Source organism: Pollicipes pollicipes, unplaced genomic scaffold (genome assembly GCF_011947565.3).
Source record: "Pollicipes pollicipes isolate AB1234 unplaced genomic scaffold, Ppol_2.1 Scaffold_5724;HRSCAF=6776_pilon_pilon_pilon, whole genome shotgun sequence".
In the NCBI taxonomy this organism is placed as follows: Eukaryota; Metazoa; Arthropoda; class Thecostraca; order Pollicipedomorpha; family Pollicipedidae; genus Pollicipes; species Pollicipes pollicipes.
The window spans coordinates 23730-51357 of record NW_023596746.1 but is presented as its reverse complement, the minus strand read 5'-3'; the positions used below and the strand labels follow the sequence as shown (position 1 = coordinate 51357).

Sequence of the window (27628 nt, the reverse complement as noted above, 5' to 3'; positions counted from 1 at the left end):
CTGTCTTGTACTTTTCTGGCGTCCTGCACGTGAAGGTCAGGGCACATACCAGCTTCCATATCCTGTCCCTGTCTTATCCCGCCACGTCCTGCCACGGTTCTCTGTGTCCCGTCCCGTCCTGAGTCGCGTCCCGGTCCGTCCTGTCCTGTCCCGTGGCGTCCCGTCCCGCCCCATCGCGTCCAGTCCATCCTGTCCCGTCCCGTGGCGTTCCGTCCCACTCCACCGCGTCCGGTCCGTCCTATCGCGTCCCGTGGCGTCCCGTCCCGCCCCATCGCGTCCCGGTGCGTCCTGTCCCGTCCCACTCCGCCGCGTCCGGTCCGTCCTGTCCCGCCCCACTCCGCCGCGTCCCGCTCACAGGCGGTCGGGCGGCCCGACGAGCCGCGTGGCCTGGTCGCGTACCTCGCCCCAGGCCAGCTCGATGTCGCTCTCCTCGGTGGCGCTGGCGCACACGGCGAACCGCAGGATGTACGTCTGGCGCAGCTTCGAGGGCACCATGTGGATCCGACCAGCGTCGTTGATCTGCTTCAGCAGCGCCTCGTTCACCTCGTTCTTGGCCTGGGGGCGGGCAGCGGGTCGGTCTCGTTGCGATGAAGGCCCCCGCGGGCAGGCCGAGTCACGTGTCAGTGCCGGGCCGGCTTGGGACTTGGCTCACATTGGCCGTGAAGACCGGCCCATACTGAAATTTAATCAACCACGGACAGGGTGGTGGCAATAACCCCAGCCCAATATCTTGGCCTCGCGAGTTAACGATCAGTGAAATAGCGCGCTATATTCTTAAGCCGTCATTGAACATGCCTTGTTTTCAAGTTCTGCGAACCATTCTAGGTAAGTACGCTGACGCAACTACTTACATCGCCTGGCTGTTATGTGTTCCCTCCAACGATTCCACATGCATACAATAGCTCGTTTCCGTTTAGATGCAAGGCCCTGTTTCCAACAGGACGCCTGGGCGGTGCTGACCTTGAGACGGAAGCAGACCAGGCCCAGAGTGACCGGTGTCACGACCTCGAAGCGGCGGTCGGCGCCAACCAGCTCGCCGAACAGCTTGGCCAGCGCCACATGACGCCTGATGTGGGCGCGCAGGCCGCTCAGCCCGAACATTCGCAGTACGAACCACAGCTTCAGCGAACGGAAACGGCGGCCCAACGGAATCTGCCAGTGCTGCCATCCGGCGGGAAAACCGACAGTCATTGGTTGTGTGCTCTTTCGTTGGAGTAATGGTGTTTGAACCCGATGCGAATGAGTGCCAGTCACATGTTAGAAACGCTCCCATCCCTAGGCCCACATATGTAAGACACGCAAAATGCATTTGCTCTTGGAGACAGATGGGCTCGATGGATGGATGTGGTGGATTTGACCTTTTCAAACCTGCTGTAAAGCTTGCAACATTAGTGAAAATTTTCGACCCCGTCATCGGTCCGAACTCAGACGCAGCAGAACGGCGGAAGCATCTTAGGATGACTTCCCATTTTAAGCGTCGATATATGAGCATCCGTCTGTTTTCAGCACTTACCCTGTAGTCAGGCACCAATCCTTGTTTATCGTGTTTTAAATACAGCGGGTCGACGTTGAAAGCGTCCACCAAGTCGTTGGCTCGTTTCACCCACATCGCCGAGCAGTCAAAGTTCACCAGCATCCACTGCAATTATTAACAGGGACTGAAATTAATTCGTACGTACCCAGTAAAGCATGCCGTGAAAGTCTATGCATCACTTGTATTAAGGAGCCTAGGCGGGATCCCAGTCAAAAGAGTGTGCAAGAGTCGCCCACGTCTGTATCAGCACGTGACCCTGGATGCACGTATCTTTCTGTCATGACACAGTTTCGGCAGTTCACCATACAGCTGAATTGAAATGACGCTCGAGCTGTATCATGCCTTAAAGCCGTCATCACCCGCTGTTCTCCGCTTCAGGTCGTCATTAGGAGACATCTCTGCAGGGCGCGACGCCCCTGTTGCAGAGGATGTCGCCCACCCTGCTCACCTTGTGCGGGTTGAAGTTGAAGGAGTCGGCCAGACCCACGCCGTCGAGCAGTGGCCGAAACTCGGGGCAGATGAAGGCCGAGCCGGCGTACGCGGCGTCCACGTGCATCCAGAGCCCCTCGGCCCTCGCACACGGCGCCTAGCTCGGGCAGACAGTCGAACGCGCAGGACGGCGTCGTGCCCAGGGTGGCCAACAGCTGGCGGCGAGTCACGGGGTCAGTGGGCTCGACCAGCACACGCCGTCGTCACGCCGGGCGAGCCAGCTGACGGCATCGTCACGCCGGGCGAGCCAGCTGACGGCATCGTCACGCCGGGCGAGCCAGCTGACGGTGTCGTCACGCCGGGCGAGCCAGCTGACGGCATCGTCACGCCGGGCGAGCCAGCTGACGGCATCGTCACGCCGGGCGAGCCAGCTGACGGCATCGTCACGCCGGGCGAGCCATCTAGCGGAGTCCGCGCAGGACTGCACATGCCGAGAACGGGTCGGGGGAGGAGAGACCACTGCACCGGCTGTCTGATGTGAATAAGTTGGCTCAGAGCCATCGGCAGTAGAGCTGTGTGGGAAGGGAAATGCTGGACCATATCATGATACTTGACAGTTCGCGAGGAGGACCCCATGCGTGAGGAACGCCCATGAGAGATGGTCAACTGTTTAGGCAGGAAAAGACGTGTAAGCGGTTTGAGCATCTTTGCATTTCTGCATTGTTGTGTGAAACATGATACGAACATACAAAGTCAATGTTCAAAGCCAGCTGTTGCACGAAGAGCACGGAAACGGGGTTCTTACGAAGAACGGCACGAGCCCCATAGACTTGTCCTTCTCAATGGCCCGTCGCAGTGCCGCGCCGCGCAGCGAAAAGTTGTTGTCGGTCTGCAGTTGGCGCATGCGCACGCCGGCCAACAGTCCGGCCCTCTCTGCAGACGAGTGGGCCTGGTCTGCCAATGGTGGACAACTGCTGTTATGAAGTCATGCCGGTGCTGCAAGCGCGCACGTATTCGCACTGTGCTTGCACTCTCGATCAGGATATCGGAAGTCTGAGAAAGAAAGAAAACAAAAAACTGTGTTGGTTTGCAGGACCGCACAGGAGCATTCGGGCCATAGCAGCCGTTTACGCGAATCGTTTTACCGATGCAATTTGCCCAAAGAATCCTAATGGATTATGCATGACAAATGTTCCAATTAAAAAACAAATCAACATTTAACTAAACATGCGATGTAATTCTATCATGACTCCAGACTATCACATTCGCGAAAGGGGCAGAACGGCAACAAGTCCCACCACGCTGTCCATTTGAGACCAGCCGTCGGCGGTTCCCAGATCCGGCTACGTCCCAGCAACGGCAACAGGTCTCACGACCCTGTCCGTTTGAGACCAGCCGTCGGCGGTTCCCAGATCCAGCTGCGTCCCAGCAGCGAGCTATCCGGAGCAGGAGCCCGCTCACCGGAGCAGTAGGCCACCAGCTGGCCGACGACGGCGCTCTCCAGCCAGTCCGGGTGCTTCTGCTTGAGGCGGCGGGTGGCGCGCGCGCGCGCGCTGAGCAGCGCCACCAGGCTGGCCTCGCTGGCTGTGCCCTGAATGACGCCGCCGCCGCCGTGGCCGGCGCTGGCCAGGAACGCCGCCGGCAGTCGCAGCGCCTGGCCCAGCCAATCCATCATGGCCACCTCCAGCTCGGTGCAGGCCGGACTGGCGATCTGTGGAGGAGCGAGCCGCCGCATGAGGTGGCTGGCGGCGCCGCAGCCGCCGCCTCCCATCGCGGCGTTGCACCGTCAGCTCTCGTCGGTTGCGGGGCCCTGGCTGGGACGTCTTGTGGGACGGTCTGCCCGGTTTGGCGGCTTGATGGTGTAGCATTCAGTGGCATGTGATTAGCACAAAGAATCCCAAGAAACAGTTGAAAACAACGTTTGAATTTAAGACAATATCACTAATTCGGGAAAGCATCCTACGCTGCACTCATAACATACGTTCCAGACCATCATATTCATGAGGCAGCACTGCAACTGGTCCAATCACCCTGTCCGCTTGACACCAGACGGCGACTGCTCTATGAAGTATTCCTATATTCTCTCAAATAAACTATTCCCAGGAGGCAGCTAAGTAACGGTTATTAAAACGGATAATCAACGACATATTAGCGTCTACGAGGCAACCATTGACGATTCAGCAACATCAAGCACGACATGAGCGGCGTGACCTTCAGGCTAATTCCCATCATCAAGCATAGTGGTCTACAGCAGGGCCCGTGCTTTCGTCTGAGGAACATGGAGCCCGAAGCGCTATCGCCTGGTCCAGCTGGACCGCGGACCCAGCCGATGCGGTCCGCCCTATCGACTGGAGGCGGCAGACCGCCCCGTCCGACGCACCCAAGTGAAGCCGATGCAGCCGATGGCGTCGGACAGCATGTCGGCGACGATGGCGGGGTACGAGTTGCCGGTGGGGAAGTAGGCGTGGAACTGCGGCGAGTTCCAGTGCGTGACGCCCGGCATTATGACGCGCTCCACGTCCTGCAGCACCTGCTGCCACGAGTCAGGCTCCTCGGGCGCCTGCGCCGGGATCAGCTGACGCAGGTAGCCCGGCTGCACGGTCGGCAGCACGCGCCTGCCGCACAGGGGTCATGCCACAGGTCACATAGGTTACACAGGTCACACAGATCACACAGGTCACACAGGTCGCACAGGTCATACGGGCCAAGTAAATCACTCGGTTCGCACAGGTCAGATGGGTCACACAAGTCACATTGGTCACGCAGGTCACCCCAGCAGGCAAACGGGTAGTGCAGGTCACAACACTCGAGCAACTCGTGTCAGTCACGAAGATTACGTAGGTCACACAAGCCACAACGGCCATGGACGCCTGGTAAACGTTCAGGGTTTGTTTACGCCCTCTGGAAAAAAAACGGTCGTAGTGTACTAGGGGTGATAGCTCGTGATGCGTTTGTCGTGATGGGATTGGCCGACACCGAACCACTACCGCTGCGGCGTCCCAATGTTATTGACTGGCGCACCTTTGAATGGTCTGTCTTGAATGGCACAATCTAAGTCATCTTTTGGAGAAAGTTTTCGTATGTATCGGGAGCTCTTGAAAACGTTCGGGGCCAATTTCTAGCATGTTTGCTTTGATCGATGACCATGCACAATCCAACCCATGGTTGACTAACCACACGCAGTTTATCACCGCCATGGACGCATGACTATAGCAGTCACATCGTCCCCAAACGCAATCGAAATGATATTGCTATTATCGCGTCTCGATCAAGTGGTTTCGGATTCTTACATGAACGACATGCTGCATGCAGGTAAAACATCTGATTTGCGGTTGAAAATCAACGGTCGGATAACGTGAAGTACCACCGCGGGACCGCACTGCGTGACAAAATACATCCGCTGCGTGTTGTGATGCACGTACGTTTTATGGTGGTGGGTCTGATAACAAACGAGATCCGATCGTCAGCTGGAGAAATAGCCGGAAGTTAGACAGAAGTTATATAGAAGTTAGATGGAAGTTGTAAGCTAGAGATAGTCAGAGCGCCTCTGCCATTTTCCAAACTCTTCCAATCATTCCAAGACCGTGAAAACGCGTATGAACCCAATGCGTATGACCCGCTCCTCACCTTTCGCGGATGTTCTCCAAATAATCGGCTACATAGTCCACCATCTCCTTGCCAGCTTTGCGGAATTCCTCGGCGTTCATGGTGCTGCCGCCTGCCGAGGCTGTCGGAAGGCGAGCGCGTCAGCTGCGCCCTCCGAATCCACGACGGTCTCCGAAGCACCACGGTGCAGCAGTTGCTGGCGACACCAGCATCGCGCCGCGGCCGCTCTGAAGGCGATTCTGAGCCGACCCCGACGCTGCGCGTCTGTGCTGCCGCGCAGCGTGACATGCCTTGACCCAGGGATCCGACTTAGCCATGGGAGCACTGGCAGCCGACGCTGCCACGCAGCGTGACATGCCTTAACCCAGGGATCCGACTTAGCCATGGGAGCATTGGCAGCCGACAGCGGCCTGGACCATTGTCAGCGCTTCCGGGCGTCGTGATGGCCAAATGCATCTTTCATGGCCTTGGAGCTGAGTGCCTGAACCAAAAGAGTGGGCTGTGGATGCTGCAACTGCTTTACAATCTGATGTGGCTTTAGCTCTTCCTAGAACGCGAGGATAACACGATGCACAATTTGTAAAGCTTTACTGCTTGTTCGTGGTGTATTTTAAGGTTATCATGCATGGAAAAGACAGTAGTATTTGCCTTATTCCTCAGAAAAACCAGGATAATAAGATATAGTTAGGGTGATATTTTGGCAACATGCCTGTCTCGAAACAACAGCAGAAATGAATTCAAAATTGCTTGTCGGTGATCCTACTCGATTTTTCAGGTTTGTTTTGAAAGAGCAATCCACAGTTTTTACAGGACACCGACATTCAGGGAATCAACCAAAGAGCGATTGCTCTTTGTATAGCTTATCTATTGTATTGAGCTTATTGCAATTGCTTTTTGTTTAACCCCCTTAATGTTAGTGTCCGGTAAAAACTGTGGCTTGCTCTTTCAAAACAAACCTCAAAAATCGAGTAGGATCATCGGCAGGCAATTTTCAATTCACTTCTGTTATTGTTTCGAGATTGGCATGTTGCCGAAATATCAACCTAACTATGTCTCTATTCCCCTGTTTTTTTTCGAGAAATAAGGCTAATACTACTGTCTTATCTATGTGACTGATCTCCCTCGCTAATGCATTGAACAACTAACGTAGTTATCACACATGGTCTGAAGTTGTCAAACTCTTGTTCTGTGGTTATCTGAATTGCTTTTTGGGGACTTTGTGCATCGTATTATCAGCCCTCACTTTATTTGCCGCTGACTTAGTTTTGTTCGGTTTTCTGTCGCTTTGTGCGGGAGTCTCAAGGTCTACTACAGCACGCGCTGCATGGGGGATTGGTCAATCTTTAGCCGATTGTTTTTCCTGATCGCTGGCCAATTTATGAACAAGGAAATAGAAACACTCGCAGGGGACCACCATCACAGCTTGGGGAATTGGTCGGGCGGGCGGCTCCTTAACGTTAGGCGGTGACGTCACAAAGTCGCACTGGCTTGAGCGGCAGCGTTGCATGGCAACGTCGTCGACGTCGCTTGGAAAGCAGAAGTCACCGCAGAAGTACTGTGGTCGGTCCTGTCTATTATCGTGCAACGTGGCATCAAGTTTGTATTGTTATGTGGCCTCGGCGTATGTTTTCATGTCGCGGATGGGAGATATTCCAAGCGGTGTGCGAGCGTTCGGCGAGAGTGGGCATCAAAGGCGGTTTTTTCGGCAGCAAGATGCCATCCTGTGAGGTGGCCTCTTGCAAGAATGTTAAACGGCACAATAAAGGCACTTAAGTTTTTTTACATTCATAAAACACCGATCCAACTGTCCTGAAAACATGAGTGCACCGTTGCTCTCGGGCTAACTATAAATGTGGAGAATGCGGTAATCCGATCTGCTCATTTTCAAGATCATGACTGATCCTGGCCATCTGGTTAAGACCAGTCCCACACCCAACGTTTAACCATGCCTTCGACCAAGTGCAGTTCCTTCTATGCAGCTGGACATGGCCGGCATGCCGAGGTGAGTATGCGTGTGCTTAAAAGGAAAATTACGGCTTGTTTTATGCAGAAATCTTTCAACCCGATTCACGGTCCAATGCGTGCACAATCTATGCCGATCTGTTCAGTTTTTAGACTACAATACGAGATTTAAACGAGACTTTCCAACCATAACCTTGTTTACAAAGTGGGCCCTGACTACCACACAACTGGCACAGCCATCTATGCTACGCGGGCGAAGGGGGTGAGTGTCAGGGCGTAGTCGAGGTTTGCGACGGGGGAGGGCAAGTTTGCACGGGCGAATTCCAGCCCCATTGGCAACACATCTATGCACTGTGAACTGACTAACAAACCCCACAACCGCTAATAGGTACAGTACCTAGCGCATCAATGAGCTACCAATATTGGTCTGGTTTGGTGCCGTAAACAGTTCTTTCAGCTGCGTGCCGTACATGTTCGCCCGCCTATATGCGAGTCCCGTTACTAATGAACCTTTTTTGGACTCTTCGTGTCATTGTCTATGCTAGTGTCTGAGATTTCAAACAAAGGCTATTTGCCTGGTCACCGAAGTTCGGGATAGCATACCGAGATATCATGGTAAAACCTGCTGCTGTGCCTAAACCATAGATCTTCAACCTCACGAGCAGAGACGAATGGAGGGGGGGGGGGGGGGGACTCGGAGGGCCGCGCTAATCTCGTGATTTTTGCGTCGGAAAACAGAAATTGCGGCGCCCCGCCCTCCCCCCCCCCCCTCCCGCACACCCTGGGGTAGCCGATGCACTGAAATGGGACCATGAAACGGGGCCATCCAGACAAATCCGTGGTTATGGCCAGGAACGGTATATATCAGAATGGTGCAGGCAGTGCAGAACTCGTCGGCCATTGACCGTCCCTGCTACCCGCTCGGATTGTCACCCTGAACCACAAAAAAACTGTGTCTGTGTATAAAACAAGCATGCGACAACGAAAGAAAGGGCATGTCCGGGTCTAGCACGTTTTGCTGTTGCAATGAGAAAAAGCACTGGTGACTTGTAATAGGGTCTGATTAATACGCCTGCTAGGTACGTAGAAATTACTGTATTTCGTCGTGTCGTAGATCTAAGATCCAGCTGTGGTGGACATGGCAGGGCATGCGGACGACATGGAGACAGCCTACCAGCAAACAGCTGCGATGTCTCCAATGCCCGCCCTGAACGAATTCGGCGAGGACGACGAGGTCAACGGGTCGGGCGAAGACAAGCTCCATGGCTGTGACGGCGAGAGGACCGAAAATGGCCTCCGCCTCGGCGAAAAGATGGACGAGGTCAACATCGAGCACAGGGCGCTGACCCTCGTTGTCGAGGCTTTCGAGATCGTGTTCCAGCTAGTAATGGGCGGAAGCATCGACCGAGACACTGGTATCGTTGACCGCCTCACAAAGCTCCTGCTGAGAAAGTTCTGCGCTGGACAAGCGAATTGCTCGGAAGCTGGTGACGACGCGCATCCATCTGCGCCTCGGATGGCTTAAGCAGGCTGGGGCTGAGCGGGCTGCTGCCAGGCTCGCAGCCAAACAGGTGCGGCATCAGGTGGACAGCGTTAAGTGAACATTGTTGTGCTTATGTGAGCATACGTAAGTGACCTTAAATGGGCATCCTCATGCCTTCTTTGTCTTGCATGCTTGTGCGTCTGTCTGAGGCCTGGACGTTTCCTTCGCAGATCAACGCTTGGGTTGTTTCAGACAGGTTGTCATGTCGCATAACTCTAAATTCAAGCTGATAAATATATACTTGTGTTCTCCGCCCCCCCCCCCCCCCCTTCCCGTTTGCTTTGTGTCCTCGCCAGGTATGCACAATGAAGTGTATGCTGGGCGCAAGAATCGTTTCAGAACAATACGGTGAGTTATGAGTCATACGTGTGTTCGATGAACTGGCTGCATGGTGTGACAGATATTTTCTTGATTAACGCCACGCGCCACGACCTTCGGATGCTTCGTGTCATAGCTGATGCAATGTGCAATGTCCTATATTCTACCAGGCTGCACACTACTTCCGTCGTCTCAAACTGCCTCCACCACACACCAGTTCAACCCGGCGCGTCATGATGTATTTTGTTGAGGTTCAGCGCGACAGCTCGGATGATGATCCTGGTGCCGGTCAGTTCCTTCTTTGGCAGTGGCTGGACCTTAGGCAGGCTCGCCAGCCTGCATTTAAGGAGCTGTAGGCTGGCCAACTTCAAGGCATCGCCATAGACTCAATATTTGGCATCCTCAGCAAGTGGGAGTGCCATGGCACACAGCCTCCCGGTTCCTAGGCCTATGTTCGCTCTTATATACCCAGCGTGACAAAAAATCCCCCTTTCATATTTCCTCACAGTACTTCTTGAAGCGCCCTGTGGCGATCACCAGATGCATTTGCTAGTAGGTGCACCGGTGTAGCAAACGCGAAGATAATGCAGGCAGGAGGAGCGGTGATGGCAGGCTGCAACTTTGTGACGTCACTGTAAAAGTGAAGGGTAAGTGCCGGAAAAATCCCGGATGATCATATCTTATTACATGGCCTTGATCACTCGGTAAAGCCGAGCCGACGTGACAACATAGAACCTAGTGCGTGACGTCGGTTGGATGACATTTTTGGGGATGACCGTTTTGGAATAAGCTTCTCACATAAATTTTCACCAGTTTAAAACGGTTGAAATTGTGACATGATATATATACATGTATATATATATATATTTTTTTTTTGATCAACATATATATCTATGAATATATATATATTTAGATCAACATATACATATATATATATATGTATATATATATATATATATATATATATATATATATCAGTGGCAATCGCAACATCTGACATTGGCTTGCTGTTAACGGGAATGCTCCACAATTGGAGATGCTGAAGCAAGCATCAGACATAATGCAGTAAGCTCGCTTATAACTATTGGCATACTTTTAAGTGGAAAAGACTGCTCTAGACAACACAATTTTTGTTGTTGTACGTCTCCTCAATACGTCATTGTTTGGTTACGTCATCGTGACTTGGGCAGGTTAGATTATGACCTAATAGACGGCTGTTATATCTGGAAATCGCACTCATCGACACAAGGTATGAACGACTCCGCAATTATATTTTCATTGGCTTTGATCGTCACTTGGTTAGAATGGCTTAATTTAAATAACGTTGTTACAGCGTCACGGATGCTTGAGTGGCCTTGGAATAGTGTCCCCAAAAGTCTGCACATCTTCGCGGGCGTGTGGTTCAGACATTAAAGGGGCTTAAGTCTTAAGAAGGACAGGGCTGTGAACTGCGCCGAATGATCTTCAAGACGGTTTTTACAGTTCAAAACCCACATACAAATGTGAACCCCCGCCCCAAATGACAAATAGCAGCGTCATGTTGCGCCGACGAAAGCCTAGAATTTGGCAGTGATTGGTGTTTTGGGCGATTACGATCAAATTTAGCGTGGCATGCCGAAATATTTCGAGAGGATATTTAGCTATAGATATTTAGGGGATATATATATATATATATATATATATATATATATATATATATATAGCAGACAAACCCCCCCATGACAAAACTGTACTGCAGACGAGCGCTGTCAAACACCCTCGCTTAGAGTGCGTGAAGAGGGCATTTCCCTATCGAGTGGTGGCGGCGTGGAGTTAGCTCGTTAGTTTATTCCTTATTTGTATTATTCTTATTCTAATTATATATACACTTATTCCAAAGCGTCAGCTCTCCTCCCTGCTGCCACGCGTCAGCGCAAACACTTTAATGAGTTCGAGGGCAAAGCAATGTCTTTCATCAGAGAACTTACCTAATTTGACCAACTGACCATGACGTGCAGGTGCTGATTGCACCATTAGTCGCCCATGTTTTATAGCATCGTACGTGTATCGCTGGCGTTGCGTCCCATTTGTATTTGTTGCGTGTTCTGTCTTTATCTATGTGACATGTACTGACGCGGCGTTAGAACTGCCACGCGCTGGATTTGGCCAATGTATGCAATAATAATAATAATAGGTTGATTCGCTTAGGCGTCAGCATGTTGTATTCGGAGTTTTTTTTTTGCATTTTTTAATGATTGACGCTAGCTCTCAGCGACGGAGCCGACAGCGATATTAACTAGACACACCGTGTTGGTACGTGTGCCACATAAAAATCACCCACCCAGTAGAACACTGTCGGATCCATCGAGACACCGGCAACGCACCGTCCGCCATATTGCCCGTCCCTTTCCCAGTTGGAATGCACGATCCTGTCTCGTGGCCACCGATAATCGGGTTATGACACGAGTTTCGATGCTCGTTTCGGCGCGTTCCGGCGACTTGGGCATTGCACGTTTCCAGTGGTGCACAAACGGGGTACGTTTGCACGTACCGCGACACCCCACTGCGGCACCGCGGTGGAGTGTCGGGGTGGTTTGATATTTGATGTTTGACTTTGATGTTAGATGTTTGATTTTCGGACACGGTCCCAAATTTAACGAGGTGATGCGATTCTTGAGGTGTAGCTTGTGCATGAAAGACTAACGGACGTTATAAAAAGTGGCATAGATTAGAGAGTCATCATTGCACGGTGCGCAACGTTCTGTTTTTGATATGTTCATTTTTAGAATTGCGTGTCCTAAAATTGCAATCGTTTTGTGCTTTGATTATTGGGAAACATTCTTTTGTGACTGCGATGCAGGCCTATCTGACCCCATTTTACTTGAAGCGAGTCTAGCTGTTCTTTTGTTACTTTCAGCTGCTTACCCGAAATTTTGGTGGTGCGGTGGGGCACGTGCTAACACAACCGATTCATGCATCGCACTCGGCAGCGCGTGGCCAGCTGGACACTCGAATAAACATGTGCGCTAGTGAGTTACATGCTTTTGCCCCAGCCACACTGTGTTGGCTTGCGACACCACGCCCCCAGACTGCTGAATGTCCATTCACACGTCTAAATATTTGCCATCGGATATGTGGCATACACACCACGCGAATGACTTCGCCGATGAAGCTAACAGCGCTTGTGCGTGACCAGGGGCCCGCCAGCGCGTGGTCAGGAACAACAAAGACATGAGTACGAGCTCCAGTGAGATTCCATGTTCTCGTCTCAGCCGAATCACTTCTGTCACGGCTTTAGCGATGAATTATGACCCTTGATTGCCAAATGTCCAGTGACACCTCTAAGCACCCGCCTTAAGAAGGATCGCAGGTTTGATGTTTGATGTTTTGTTCGATGATGGACATGACGCAGTACATAATGTGACGTGTGGACTGGTGCATAAGCAGAACGCTTCAATCTGGGCGCCTCTCCTAACAATAACAAGATATGGTCATCGCCGCCAGGGAACCCGCGACACACTGCCCACTAGTCAGATTTGTGAGCCGAGACGGGCCAGGCGCCCGCCGCCGCTCCGGTTTACACGTATAGCCGTCCCGGACCGGCGGGGGACGCCTGGCCCGGCAACGCCACACAGTGGCCCGTCTGCTGCCCGCGCCAGCAGAAAGTTTTTAGGCGAATCGTTTGGTCTGAAAAGAAATGCTTGAATTTTTTGCTATCTGGTGCCCAGTGCGATCTTGCAAGCCGTTACGTCTGAAATAGATACTTTGTTGCTCGTTGTGAGTGAGCTCGGAAAAAGTTGGAATAATACGATCTGTTGTGCGTCGTATCAAAATTCTGATTTCATGATAGCGAGGGCAGTTCAATACAACGTGCTAAGGGTCTTCATATGGACAGCCACACGCAAGAGGGACTAGGTGTTGTTGGACTTTGAATTTCGAACAGGTGAGCATTGAGTTCTGATACTCCTTATCTCAGGCTAACATTTAGTAGGATGTTATCGTGCCTGGATCCAAAACTATGATACACCGGAGACGCAGCCACACCGCAGCGCTGGTATACTCCCCGTTTGAAGGAACGAAAAGACTATATAAGTGACACCTCAAGCGGGAGTTGGTTCCATTTTCTCGTAGTTGATGGAATGTAGTATTCTGAGTATGTTGGGGTTCTGTTCGGTGGTGATGTGTCTTTGCAGTGCGTAGTGGGTGTCCTGTTGCAAGTGTTCGTGTGTCAGGTAGAAGTGCAGTGACGTTTGTTGGCAGTTGACGTTGGTTGTGGATGAGGTTGGTTGTGGATGAGGGTGTGGAACAGCGTCAGTTTGTGTATGTTTCCCTCGTGACTTGAGTGTTCCGTCCCAAATCGTCCAAAAGTGCGCATGTGTGTGTTCTGTGGAGTGCACCATTGATTAGTCTTGTCGAAACGCAACAGCCATATTGCCGGGTCGCAAAGTGGCAGGTGCGATTCGTCGTAAACACCACTAGACATCAGTGATCCGACTTCTGACACGCGATACGACGATTTCTGTCAATTTCGAAATGTGTGCTACCTGCGTTGAACCGATGGGACACGGTTGCGCTGGCCGGTGGCGCACCGTCGGCTGGATACGGTCCCAAATGATATGCGATGCATTATCCCACTGGCCCAGTCGCACACCTAACATCACGTGAAGCTCCTGTTTTTGTGGACGCCTCACGGTATCATGTTAAAAAAGAAACACAAATGGATCGAGTGTTTAGGTTACGTGGGTCGACACCATGCACAAATCAGCTAGTCGGGGCCGCGCCGGTCGTGGATCGCCATGCAGCGTTCCCCAAAAAAACATCGTCACTGAGAAGCCAAAAACGCTTGGAACATTTTGGTGGCAAAAGACACGCAATGGATGCCCAGAGGCTACCAAAAAATTGGGCGTGATTGCATGACACGCCAGAGAGGTATGCTCAGAAAATCTCATGTGGTGGGGGTCGTATCGACGCCCTAACAGGGGAAGGGTTCATCACGTGAACATTTCACAAGAGCCGGAGCCCCGTTTGAATACACCACTGCCCACTTCGGATGGTAAACGGAACCGGAGCGCTGTGTTGGATCTACTCCGGAGCTCCGCTTGGCCGACCGAACTGTTTACTTAGGCGCCGTGTTTGCCAGACGAAGCATACCGGGCGTCACGTAACGACACCACGCAAGAGGCCCGTTCGTCAGCAGTCGGTGTAAGTTCATTTCCAGCCTGCCAGTCAGCCCGCCCGGCGGCCGGTAATTTACCGACACCAGAGTTACCTGTCCGATATTGCTCCGTCGCTGATGAGACAGGTCCGGAAATTGAGGTCTATATTTAGAAAGTGACGGGTCTGTGACGTATTTCATGCAAACCCGGTAATGTCCGTGCCCTCCACGGCAGGAGTGTCGCGCACGTCCCCGTCTTCGGCGACGAAAGAGAAAAGGAGGCAGTAGTTGCGCTTTGTTTTCTTCAGTTGACAACCCCAGCCCCCGCGCAGTGCGACTCTAGAGTAATCACCCGCACCTCAGGACTCGGGCTGTCAACCGGCTGGTTGCGGCCGGGTGGCCGGGACTAGCACTGCTGCGTCGGTCGTGCTGGTCCGGTTTGAAACATCGGTGCCGGCATCGAGGTGATGCCGGCCCGGACTGACAGACAGGGAAGCGCGTCCGGAGGGGGACGTATCACGAATGGTAAAGAACACTGCGCTGTCAGGTTGCACACCATCTATTATCGGTATGGATCGGTTCGAATACACCATTTGACAGCAGCAAACATCTGCCTAGTTATGGTAGTCAATACGCCATTAGCGACCAAACAACAGCTATACTAGCAACCGTTCTGTAGTAGGCATGTCACTCATATCATTACCCAGCACTAACAGTGCAGCGAAACTATGGAGACACACAGTTCTCACACGACGCACAATGTCATACACACAACAACACCCGTCAGCGCCACCTATTGGTGACCCACACAACGAGGTGTTGACCCCGTGCTGCTACACCACCCCTCCCGGACATGTTACAATCGGAAGGTGACATGTCGAGCGCCGCAACGCACTGGGGCACCACTTCGCGGCCGTAGCGCGTACAGACGGCCGGACGAGCTGGGTGCTCAGTACCGTCCTCAGTTGGTGGGGAGCGCTGGGGTTTATTGCGCCGCGGCGGCTGGCGTCCGGGGAGATCCGGACGCATCCCGTCCCGCGCAGGCACGCACGAGGTAGCGTCCTGAGTTTGCCGCTCTGGCGACGGGAACAGCAGCAGCCGCGGGCCACCTACAGAACCGCGTGTGCAGCCGGCGGGCGGGCTGGCCCGGATGGCGTCTCGTAGATCGGTAGTGGATCCAGAAAAACTGCCTTGATGCGGGCGACAGAGACAACTTCCTCTTTGTCCTTGTGGCGGATGGTCACTGTTTTAGATGACCGCCTGCACACGTGGAATGGGCTGTCGTAGGGCGGCTCTAGCGGTGAGTGTGAGGCGTCTCTCCGGACGAAAACATGGGTGCAGTCCGGGAGTTCTTCGGAAATGAAAGCGTTCTTCGATGACTGCTGGCGTGGCTGCACCGGGCGGAGTTGCCCCATGGCTCGCCGGAGGAGGTCGACTTACGACGCCGGGTCCAGCGGTACCTTGCAGGGTTGGTGACTGAGGAACTCCCCTGGGAGCCGGAGTGTTGTACCGTAAACGAGCTCCGCAGACGTGCAACCCAGATCCTCTTTTAGAACTGAATGCACGCCCAGCAGAACCAGTGGTAGGAGATCGGTCCAACAAGTGGCCGCATCTGCCGCCCGCAGAGCTGTCCTCAGCTGTCGATGGAACCTCTCCACCATGCCGTTACTCTGCGGGTGGTAGCTGGTGGTGCGATGCCTAGTGCAGCCAAGAGGCGCCGACAGTTGCTACCACAGAGCGGACTCAAACTGGGCACCGCGTTCGGTGGTGACCTGTGCCGGCACTCCAAACCGAGCCACCCAGTCGGCGACGAGGGCGCGGGCGATGGTGACCGCCCGGATGTCCGCAACAGGGATAGCTTCCACCCAGCGGGTGAACCGGTCGATGCACGTAAGGAGGTACGTGTGACCATCCGACGGGGGCAGTGGGCCGACAATGTCGATGTGGACGGCGTCAAATCGAGCGTCCGGTAGCGTGAAGCCATATGTTGGTGCCCGTGTGTGCCGATGAATCTTTGCCCGTTGACACGAGGTGCACGCTCATGTCCACTCCTCGATGTCTCGGCGCATAGAAGGCCACACAAAACGCTGGGAGGCGAGTTCTTGTGTGCCCAGCGGGGGCCGCGGTGCCTGCAGCATGGCGATCTTCCGTGAAAGTGTGTCAGCCACAGTGTTCTCCTCTCCCTGGTACGTGCCCTGACGTCAGTTGGGAGCAATGCCCGATGAGTCGAGGGGTGCGGACTCCTGGGCGAGTACGGTCAAGAGTTTGACCAACGATCGCGGACACCAGGGACTTTGGTTGATCCGTGAAGACGGCAGAGTTCCCGACCATCGACGCTGTGCGAAGTGCCGGAGATCGCCAGGTACACGGCAAGGAGTTGTCGGCCGAAGGTGCTGCTGCACCGAGTCTCCCGGTCGGCTTGAGCTCTCGAGAAGAAACGACACGGCTTCCAACTGCTTAGCCACGAACTGCTGGAGAACCGCTTCCGACGCCAGTGTCTGAAGCGTCCGATCTGCAGACTGAGGAGTGAACCCGGCGTAGGGTAGCCTGCGCCAAACTGCTGCTTAACCGGGACGAAACACTTGCCCAGCGTCGGCGGACCAGATGATGGGGCGGTGGCTCTTCGAGCTTTCTTCCTGAGGCAGACTGGTGAGTAGGGCCAGTATAGCTGCGGGCCCCTGTCGGGCATAAAACGATGATAATACGCCACCACTCCGGTGAAACGCCGGAGCTGCTTCTCCGTAGTTGGTTACGAGAAATCCTACACCGCAGGTAGTTTGTCTGGAAGGGTGGGGGGGGGGGGGAGGGGGGACGATGCCGAGCTCAGTGACTTCATGGCCAAGGAACTGAGCTTTCCCGGTCCCGAACACACATTTCTTTTCATTAATGACCAGCCCGAACTTGTCGAGTCGTTCGAGGACCATTTGAAGGTGTTTGAGATGTTCATGCTCCGAGTTGCTGGCAACCAAAATGTCGTCCAAGTAGACAAATGTCCCTGGCACTCCATGCAGCACTTCATCCGTGAATCGTTGGAGGGTTTGGCTGGCATTACGCAGACCGAATGGCAATCGGATACAGGAGCGTGAATACGGCTCCAGGGGCACATGGCTTCCGAGATCTGGAGCTTTTACCAGGCATGGTGCCTTAGAGCTGACGTCGTTTGCATTTGCACTGTGCTGTTCAGCTGTTCGGTGTCGGGGGGAGCGATTAGCGCGCGGGGGGGGGGGGGGGGAACGGGCATATAGTCAGGTCGGGCCTTTAGATGTACCCATTTTTGTTTAAACCGCCACATAGACAGCTGGCTCAACCTGCAGTGAAAACGTACACCCCTTCCTCCCTGTCCTGACCGCCACTCCCCGCTCGCGAGTGTTTGAATGCCGAACGGGGACAAGGTGAGATTAATGCATTCGCCGTCTTGCACAAATCTGTTTACTACAGTCGCTCTTCACTGGCAAGTGAGGTGGCAGCCTCAGTTTTCCAACGATCTGCTCACCATTCGCCAATGAGGACGAGGTTCTGTCAGAAACTCCCTTCATCACACTGGTGATCACAACACAAGTATTTCACATTGAAAGGAACAAAGTGAAAAAGGTACAGCAAAGAGCATTTTGACACAGGCTTATTAGTCGGAGAATTTCACCATAGATCAACCACCAAAAGGTGAAAAACATCTTCATGTTTGGTGTTTCTGATTTTCATATTAACTCATCCATGCGGTTATTTGGCGCCCTGAACCCATCCCTGTGATTGGCACATCGACCCCACCGACGGTTTTTGTGATGTAGCCCCCATAATTCTTTAAATTCGGGGATTCAGGGAGCTTCTATTTAAGTGTTTATGCCTTATAAAAGCGGTCTAAATATACAACTGCTCTATTTCCCTCGAAAGTGCATTACATGGAGGTAATGACGTAACTTTTGTCGTTTTTGGTTTTTCACAAATACATTTCTTTAGTCGACCGAGTAAGTTCAACACAGGGCAGGTTTGGCCTTCTTTCTACGAGGTTCTTGCATAGGTCCGTTTCGTATTTGTTAACACACGCTCCGGTGAGGGGTCAAATTGACCCCCCCCCCGAAAGTTTTTTCCGGAATGGTTTCCGAACGGCGTAGCGTAGCCGCGCCAAATTTTGCATTGCTGTAGACAATTGGATGGCGAATCGTTTCATATAAAAAATAGACATACTTTGTAAGGTCGTTGACCTATGGCAGACTAGAGTCAGGTCATGGTTTCAGCGAAGGCAATTTCTGGAGAATCGTCCAATCTGATGCAACAACGGCGTGTTTGACGAAGCCATACGTCTAAAATACTTTCTTGGGCAGCTCAAGTATTGAATGAGCAAATAAAGTTGACCTAAGGTCAGATATGGAGGTCAGACCAGGGTCAAAATTAGCCTGCTTTATTACTCTAGGGTTTGCTGTATGGGATAGCTTTTGGTGCTCATTTCGAATTTATCGATTGCAGGAACCGCGTTATACATATTTCATTGACTTGTAAGAGGTAAGAATATGTCATTGACCTAAGATGACCCAGGTCGACATTTTTTTTAGGAGCATACTGCCCAGCGTAATCTTTGTCACTTATTCAAGTGCAAAACTCAGAGCAGTCCTGTATGATTTGGTCACCATGACCTTCAAAAGGTCAAGCAAAGTTACTGACCTTAAATGAGCTTGTGACCTTTCGCTCAGAAACAGTTATCTAAGGTTCTGGAGGCACTTTGGAGACCAAACTAGAATTCTACCTTGTTTGACCTTATTTGACCTGAAGGTCATGACCTAAGAAACCTCAAACTTTGAACGAAATGAGTTAACGCGCAGGTCAACACAGCGTACAAATTTGGTGTATCTAGCTTTCTTAGTTCCAGAGGTCTCAGGGGGCCAAATTGCCCCCTCAACCCACCCCCACCCGAGCGAAGGGTATCTAGCCCGCCACCCGGGCGTGTGTTAATAAGGCCAGGGAAGAAACTGGAGCTACGCGCCTCTAGTAGTATGAATCAAAGCGGTGGCTGTTAGGAACACTAAGCGGTCTACACATGTTTCGATTTGCAAGCTTGTTGTTTTTACTGGAGATTCACGACGCATTCGGCGGTTGAGGCTTTATGGCGGCGCCTGCCTCTCATTTTGCAGGAAAGGCGGGCACCGCAGAGAATCAAACCCCCGCACCTCTAGTTTTCCGGACGTAAATGTCCTACTATTTTGACCATGGTGAAAGTCTTCGAGCTTTTTGGGAAAGCGGGCCGCAATGTTTCGATCAACAGGCTGTAAATATGCTGAAGTTTTACGGAAGCATTGAGACGAGGTATTAAAAGCCCGCATACAATAATTGTTCAGACTATCACCTCGGATCAATATAACGGAAACCAAAATCAGGCGGTTCCTACCTGAACTTCCAGTCCCACCGCCCAGACATAAAAAAGTCATCGACATTGCCTTCAGCATCGCCCAAAAACCGTAAGCGGTGATGACGCACCTAAAAAGAGAGAAATAAATAATCTAACCCACACATTCTGCGGGAACGGGTACCCAAAAAGCTTCACGGACCGGAAGCCCCCAGCGCACGCTCAATAAGCAAGGCAGCCAAACGCAGAACGAATAGCGTAGGCATCATTTCCTTACAACAAGGGCTTTCAGAGCAGAACGGAACAGTGCGTTGATGATAAAACATTAAGACAGTCCTCAGAAATAGCTCCAGGCTTCGGAGGACACTTACCAAAGGCCATCGCCACCTACGCTGCCCTCAAAAGCTACCTGCATATATGACATATTCTGTGCCATTTTGGCGTTTGTATGTGAGAAAAGAGGACTTATCCACATACAAAGCCATCATATGACCACAGAGCACATAACCTTGCTCCAGGTCATGATCTACGTCAGTGGATGCCTTCTGCACATCACATGCTGGGCTCAATATAGGCAGCTTCGTAGAGGTAACTTTGTACGCACAATTAAAATATTCCACTGAAAGCGTGCTATGATATCGTTCCAGTACATGATGAGCACACAATACGCCACGTGAAAACATGCAGTCATATGAGGCCATCAAAAGTCATTGACCTGTGTTGTTTGTAGCGGAGAGACTGGATGAACAAGTGCGACGTGTGTAGCCATCTCTTAATCGCGTTTCTGATGCTGATGACGCATAATTTCATGCGCCAACGTGCCTGTTCCCAATCTGGTGCAAATACATTGCCAAGTGCCATTTACAGCATCCTGCCTTGGCCCTAAGCTGTGGAACGACATTATGGTTCCATATTTTCCAAGAATAGCTGATATTCCTGTATCGAAAACCATCGTTAAGAACATCATCCGCAAGCATTTCGTGAACATATATTAACGTAACAAACATATTTGAAGACATTGCCATCCTTGTGCTGTACATATCCAACGCACTTCATATTTGACCTCCTCCAAGTTTCATAATCAATTTCTGATATAAAGTCATGCACAATATACCCAAATTCATGGCGCTGGCTCCGGGAGTTCTCCCAGCAACAAGCTCTGCTTAGCTGGGTGGACTCCCTGGAAATCCAGCCCAAAACCCAGCACAAAAATGACCAGGTAATTGCCCCCTCCGATTTGTGACTGTATAACCCTTACTAACACGGGGAATTGAGTGGTTGTAGATTATTGGGCGGTTGTAGCGGGCTGTCATTAGCTGATTTTGGCTAATGACTACTTTAAGCCTTTTCATCTATGATTTTTCCCTACCTCTCACATAACGCAATTCCCTCGGGTCTGCTCCACCTCCTCGCCTGTTTTTTTTTTAAGTTTGTTTCATCTTCCTAGCTGGCAGTGCCGCGACTTGATTTTATGTTTTCTGGTGTTAACGTACGGTTTACTGCGTCGCTGGGATTGAGGGAGGGGCACTCCCGGTTACCTGTTCTTGGGTAACGGCCGTAGAAAAAAAGTGTTTAAGGGACCGTGTATAGTGCATACGACGGCCATGCGATCTTGAGTACCTGTAGATGTGCGACGCACTATTTCTGACCAAAGAAAAACATTACACTGGTCATAGAGACTCGGCAAGCACTTAATTTTTTTCATTTGAATGGCTTACACATTCGACCTGAGTTGACCTCTGCTGACCTTTAGGTCAGGCTGAAGTGTTTTGGTGTATAAAATACTTTTTCCCAGAGCTACACCTAATAAAATAAAGTCAGAAACACTGTGAAATAACATTGTTCTTGTCGGGTACTCGTAGATCAATTTTGAACGATGACCTGATTTGACCAACCCTTTTTGTCAAACAGAAATGGTCGGAAAAGATTTCCTACAGTCTTAACGCTTATTTCGTTCCCTCATTATCCGTCCTAAAGTGTTAACATAGGTGTTAACTGCATCTATCAGAATTACCGCCCGGCAGGGCTCGGTTGTCTCAGACCCTCGACATGGCGCGGGTTAAATCGTGACATTTTATGAGCGGTCGCGGTGGCGTTTATTACGTACGCTGTTCGCCCTCCCGGGGCAGCTGCGCTGTCATTTTTGCCGCCCAAAGGTAAAAAGGTCTAAGATCTTCTCGAAAAATGGAGTGATTTAGACGACGCAATGCCTATCAGTTGGCTGCATCTTGTGATACAATGTCAAATTTTTCAGTAATTTGCATTCAGCATATTCGCAATTTTCGAAGTATCTTAGACCATATTAAACTCGGCGAAGCTTAAAAATGTTCCTCCTAGACAGCTAACTTGTTAGCGCTTAGGCCTTTTGCCTTTGGACGGCAGATTTCGTCCCGCACCCTGAAGTCCACAGCCCTGGTGGGCGCATTTGTTTAGTTGTTCAGGGATCCATGCTAAAGTCCGGATGCGGTGGTTCTCCCCAGCGTTTTGACATATGTGACAGCATGCCGCAAGGACGCATACAAACTATGGACTCATGCAACACAGAATCCCGAAATCATAATGGACGCGTGGTGCGTGGTAATTAGACCATTGTCTAACTAGGCCCCTTCCACCACACCCATGTCTGCGTCAAGAAAATCAAGATCATCGTTGCTGTCGAGTCGTTGCTGGATGTAACGTGTCCTGAACGAACTACAGAACTGTAGGTGCGTGCCTTGCATTTTGTGCTCCATGTCTCATTTTTTGTCACGACTTTAGCATAATTTTCCCCATTATTATTTGTCATGGGTACTTTTCATGAGCATTTTCCTTATGACTTATGCCATTGGTCATGCGCTATTGAATGGTTTCGTTCAACGGCGTTCAGCGGCGCGTTTCGGGCCTCTTAAGCCATGTGTAGGTCATCTGAAGCCGTCGTCTGGCGCCACCGGCACTTCCAGAGGCGACCGAACATCTCAACATTGCCATTATCGAGCCAGATGCCGGCGCTGCCGTGTAAGTGGCAGGCGGGGGGTGCTGCTCACTGCAGTTGGCAGGTGGCGGTTTCCGGCGCGCCAGATGCCGTGCTGCCGTGTAAGTGGCAGGCGGGGGTGCTGCTCACTGCAGTTGGCAGGCGGCCGTTTCGGCGCCCGTTCAGGCGGGATGAGGAAACGTCCAGCCAGCAGTTCCGGTTCAATGCCAATCGAAATATCCCAACCGTTCCTCAGTTTTTCGGTTGGGGGACGCCAGTGATCAGCCTGAATGGGTGACCACTTGGTTTGGATAACCAGCCTTTTCCGGACCGTTTCCCGATATTTTCCCGCCTGGGGTGATCGGAGCGTTCCCCGGGGTGCCTGTGGCGACCGCTCACCAAAGTGACTTCCCGAAACAAATCCTGAATCTGACAGTCGCGCGGCATCGGAGAAATCCAAACTTTCCGCCAGCAATGTCAGAAGATAGGGGCTCGATCGAGGGAAGCTAATGAAATCCCCAGCATTTTACAACATGGTTTGGTATTCAGCGTTACGTAGTTTGGTACCCAACGTTGCGCTGTGATTCTTAATTTTTTACTCATGTTAAAGCTCAGTGCTATCGATAAAATACTTGGTCTGTACGGGAGCACGCTTGAGGGTCATCATGAGTGTTTCACATCTTAAAGTGTTGAAGTTCAGCTCCCACCTGATTAACCACGTTACTAGATGATCGAGCTCATTTTGCAGCAGCAGGCCATGAGCTGGGGACGTAATTGTAGTGAACATTTGTGCGACACTTGGCACACAAAAGGCAGCCGGATTCAATTACGCACGGAACATTGCTAACAAGTGAAAAGGAGAGAACCAAGAGTGATTCTTCTGGGACACCGAAGGCCACGGGTTCCCAATCGGAAGTGTTATCGTTCACCCTTTTATCATTTATTTTTGTTACTTTTTGTTTATTTTCAGAGAGTTGGGGGTTTTGGACCCTGCTCAATTCCCTACTCCGGCGGCCCATGCCTTACTTTGGTGTTTGCTTAAGACACATTGGAAGTTACATGCTGATGTTCATTTACAGCAAGGTCAGGTATAAAGCGCACGATATCCGATACATTTTTTATTTTATTCAAGAGCTGTGATGTTGTCACGACCCCGTCGCCCCTATTAGCGGCGCCGACCCAGGTTACACCCACCACATATCATGATTAAAACGAATCAGTGCGGCACTGTTTGCTTCGGTATTCAATAGATGCATGACCGTTAAAAGATCAGCACTGGATTGAAGGGGAGCAAAAGTGTAAAACTTTGGCCACCGTCCTATTTGTTGGGGGGTGGGGGGGGCAGTCTGGAACAGACAACGAAATGCCAAGTTTGTGTTTGTCAAAGGAGCGTTAGCCCACCACATTCGTTACCTCGTTTAGCAAACCACAATAAAAAAGTGGTGAGGCAGCTTTTATTTGGAGTGGCATAGCATAAAATAAACCGTACATGCCCGCTCGCCGCTCACTGTGGCATCTCACGTCTCGCTAAAGATGTGTAGCGTTCCAGCTCACACGCGCCCGGGTGAGCGGGGCCAATTTAAACCTCTCCCCTAATAGGTTTTTTCCGGAATGGTTTCCGAACGACTCATCGTAGCCGTGTCAAATATTGCATAACTGTAGATAATTGAATAGAGGATTCTTAGGCAGTACAATTTAGATGTTAAGTGTAAAGTCACTGACCTACAACGAGTTAAAGTTAGGCCATGGATTCGACGAATACAATTTCTGAGAAATCGTTCAACATAATGCAACAAGTCTTAGACGAAGCCATGCACCTGTGAGGTAGCCTCTTAGGCAACACAACAAATGAATGAAGGAATGGAATTGACCTAAGGCAGGTCTGAAGGTCGAACCACGGCGAAAAACGAACCTGTCTTGTTACTCTAGAGCTATTAATTATACTGTGCGTGCTAATTTCTGGTGCCCATTGCGAATCTATTGATGAGAGGAACCGCATTATACACGTTCAACAGAATTCTGAGAGGTTAAATAGGTGAACTAACTTAAAATTGCCCAGGTCAATGTATTGCTTTAGGAGCGCATTGCCTAGCGCAAGTCTTTGAACGCTTGTTCAAATCCCAAACTCCAAGCAGTCTTGGAAGATTTGGGTCACCATAACCCTTCAAGAGCTCCGACAAGGTTAATGACCTTAAATGAGCATCAGTGGCCTTCTGCTTAGACCGGGCAATCTAGGTTCTGGGGACGCTTTAGACACCACCTTGGAGTTTGACCTTTTTGGACCCTTTTTAACCAGAAGACCAAGAGATCATGACCTAAAAATCTCAAAACTTGACGCAAGTAAGTTCATGTACAGGTTAATACGCTTCGTGAATTAGTATCTCTAGCTCGTCATACTTTTTAAGATCTCAGGGGGCCATGGTTGACCCCCACCCGCGTGGGTGGGGGTCCTATTGACCCCCCACTCGAGTGAAGGTTATTCGACCGGCCACTCGAGCGCGTGTTAACATATTGGAGGGGCCAGTCCAATATTACGTAAGCCCAACTCCGTATGGGAGAGCGGGAACACCTTAAAAAAAAGAGCGCAAGTCAACACCCCTAGAGGGGAATGATCTCCGAAATCATCCATGTCGAAAACGCATGCGCGCAAGTCACATGTCCATACGACCACACGAGTCGATCGGCGATAGAGACGCCGGCACGCTCGAACGGAACCGGAGGAAAAGGCGTGAAGGATGAGTGAATGCACGCGTACAGATATCACACACAGCAAGACGAATACGGTTGTCGACTTCAAGATTTCACCCTTCTTACAATTATTCGGGAACTATTCCAATTTCTTTTCATAAAAACAAGTTCGCTTTTATTAATGTACTTTAAGCGCTCTCCGACGTCGGTAGTCATTTTGCGACCGATGAGGGCCAGTTTGACCACGGAGATCTCAAAAGCAAGAGAGCTTGTTTTTGGGATGCACCAGTCTTGTCCGTAGTCATGAATTTCAGCACACAGGCTGCCTATGCCCTTAATTGACAGCAAAAAAACACAAATTTTGTTTTGTTTCATTTCAAGACAACCAACTTGGAAACAAGACATTTAGATGTTTGATAGGCGTGTGGGTTTGAATTCACTTAGTCAAATGTTTAGGCCCCAAGGTCACGGCCTGCTGGTCACATATTAGCCAACAAGGTGAGATAAAGTCAAACGAGGTCAAACAAGTCAAACAAAGTCAAATTTCAGATCGGTGTAACAATTTCCCCCAGACTTTTTTATACAACCACCCTTTCCCCGTGCATTTCTCAGAAGCAAAGGGCCGCTGGTGTGAATTTCAGGTCATTGGCTTTATTTTGATCTTCAAAATGTCCAGGTGACGATGAATCTGCGACATTGTGCTAATTTTTGAATTTCATTAGCGTCAAGGATTACGTTAGGCGGTATTTCACTAAAAACAAACGATTGATCGAGGGTCCATTACTCGGTCAGTGACCTTTCTTCATCTTTATGCAACTCATGTAAAGCATTCTCTTGCTTCCCTTTAACCAAGAAATTTGAAATGAGCGCCAAAGACTAGCCCTACACAGCCAAAAGCCTATAGAAACACAACAATGGCCAAACAATTTGGCTTTGACCTCGACCTAAAATTTATACCTGAATCAAGGCTAATGAATTAGTCTTAATCCTAAATTCGATTTTTCATTCGTAAACAATACCGCTCAAAGATGCGTGGCTTCGTTTAGAACTCCGTTTCCATATCAGATTGACCTATGTCCTAGGAATTGCTTTCGCTGACAACCATGGCCTGACTTTGACCTGTCATAGGTCAGCTACTTAACAAAAGTAATTTGATGCCTTATACACCAAATTAACTGTTTATTGGCTACACTATGCAAAGTGTGATGCGGCACCGTTGCGCCGTTCGGAAATTATTCGGAATTTTTTTTTAGTAAGGCAGGTCAAATTCACCTCCACCCGAGTGCGTGTTAATTCTTCCCGCGTCAAAGCTGAACCTCCTTCGGCAAAGGTGCTTATTCGCATAATATGACATAAAAAAAAATAAATGCAGCATTTAATGAGGTCTATCATTTTGTGTGTACCCAGCTCAAAGACCAATTATCTTTTTACCTTTAAAGCCAATAAAACCATAAATTGTACCCCGATGAGATCGAAGCAGGCCTCGCGACTCAAGATCACAACGTCACGAGATCATTTTAGGGAATATTGAGCACAAAGCATGTGTCATAACTTACGGACCACGAGCTTTTGTGTGATGATAATGCATCATTTGTAGCATTGCGCTAGTTAATGGAACACACAAGTCAGTCATACCCTCGCGTCGTCAAGTTTTAAAGTTGTAGAGGCAGTATCTCAAAACCACTTGTCAGATCCAAAAAAAATTCAAAAAAATTGATGGTACCATATAGCCTTTGAAAAAGTTCATATCAAATCTGGGACAAGAGAGCACTATGTCCAGTTAACCCGCGCTTGGTACACCACATACAATTACTATATACCACGAATATCTTGCGACGTCATGAAGACCATTTAATCCGATCTTAGCCCTAGACATACCTGTGGGAGGGCGACACAGGCCTAACGTCAGCCCCCTTTCCGCCGCGACCGCTGGCCGGAGGCTGCACTCAACAGGTCGGTCCCCGGCCAACTGGGGCGGTCCTCTCCGCCCGCCCAGATCGTTACAGTCGCGGACGATTCAATGCCACGCCCCCGCCGTCAGAGCTGGCCCGCGGGCAGGTACGTCACGCGCGCAGTCCCTGTCCCGGACTGGTCAGCTGATGCGCATTTCGTCGAGATTGCGTGCGCTT

At 50.8% G+C, this 27628-nt stretch overlaps 1 pseudogene; it reads right to left on the bottom strand.

The window, feature by feature from the left end:
• Positions 1-284: 284 nt before the first annotated feature.
• Positions 285-27457, bottom strand: LOC119102334 (aromatic-L-amino-acid decarboxylase-like; annotated as a pseudogene).
• Between the last annotated feature and the right edge of the window lie 171 nt (positions 27458-27628).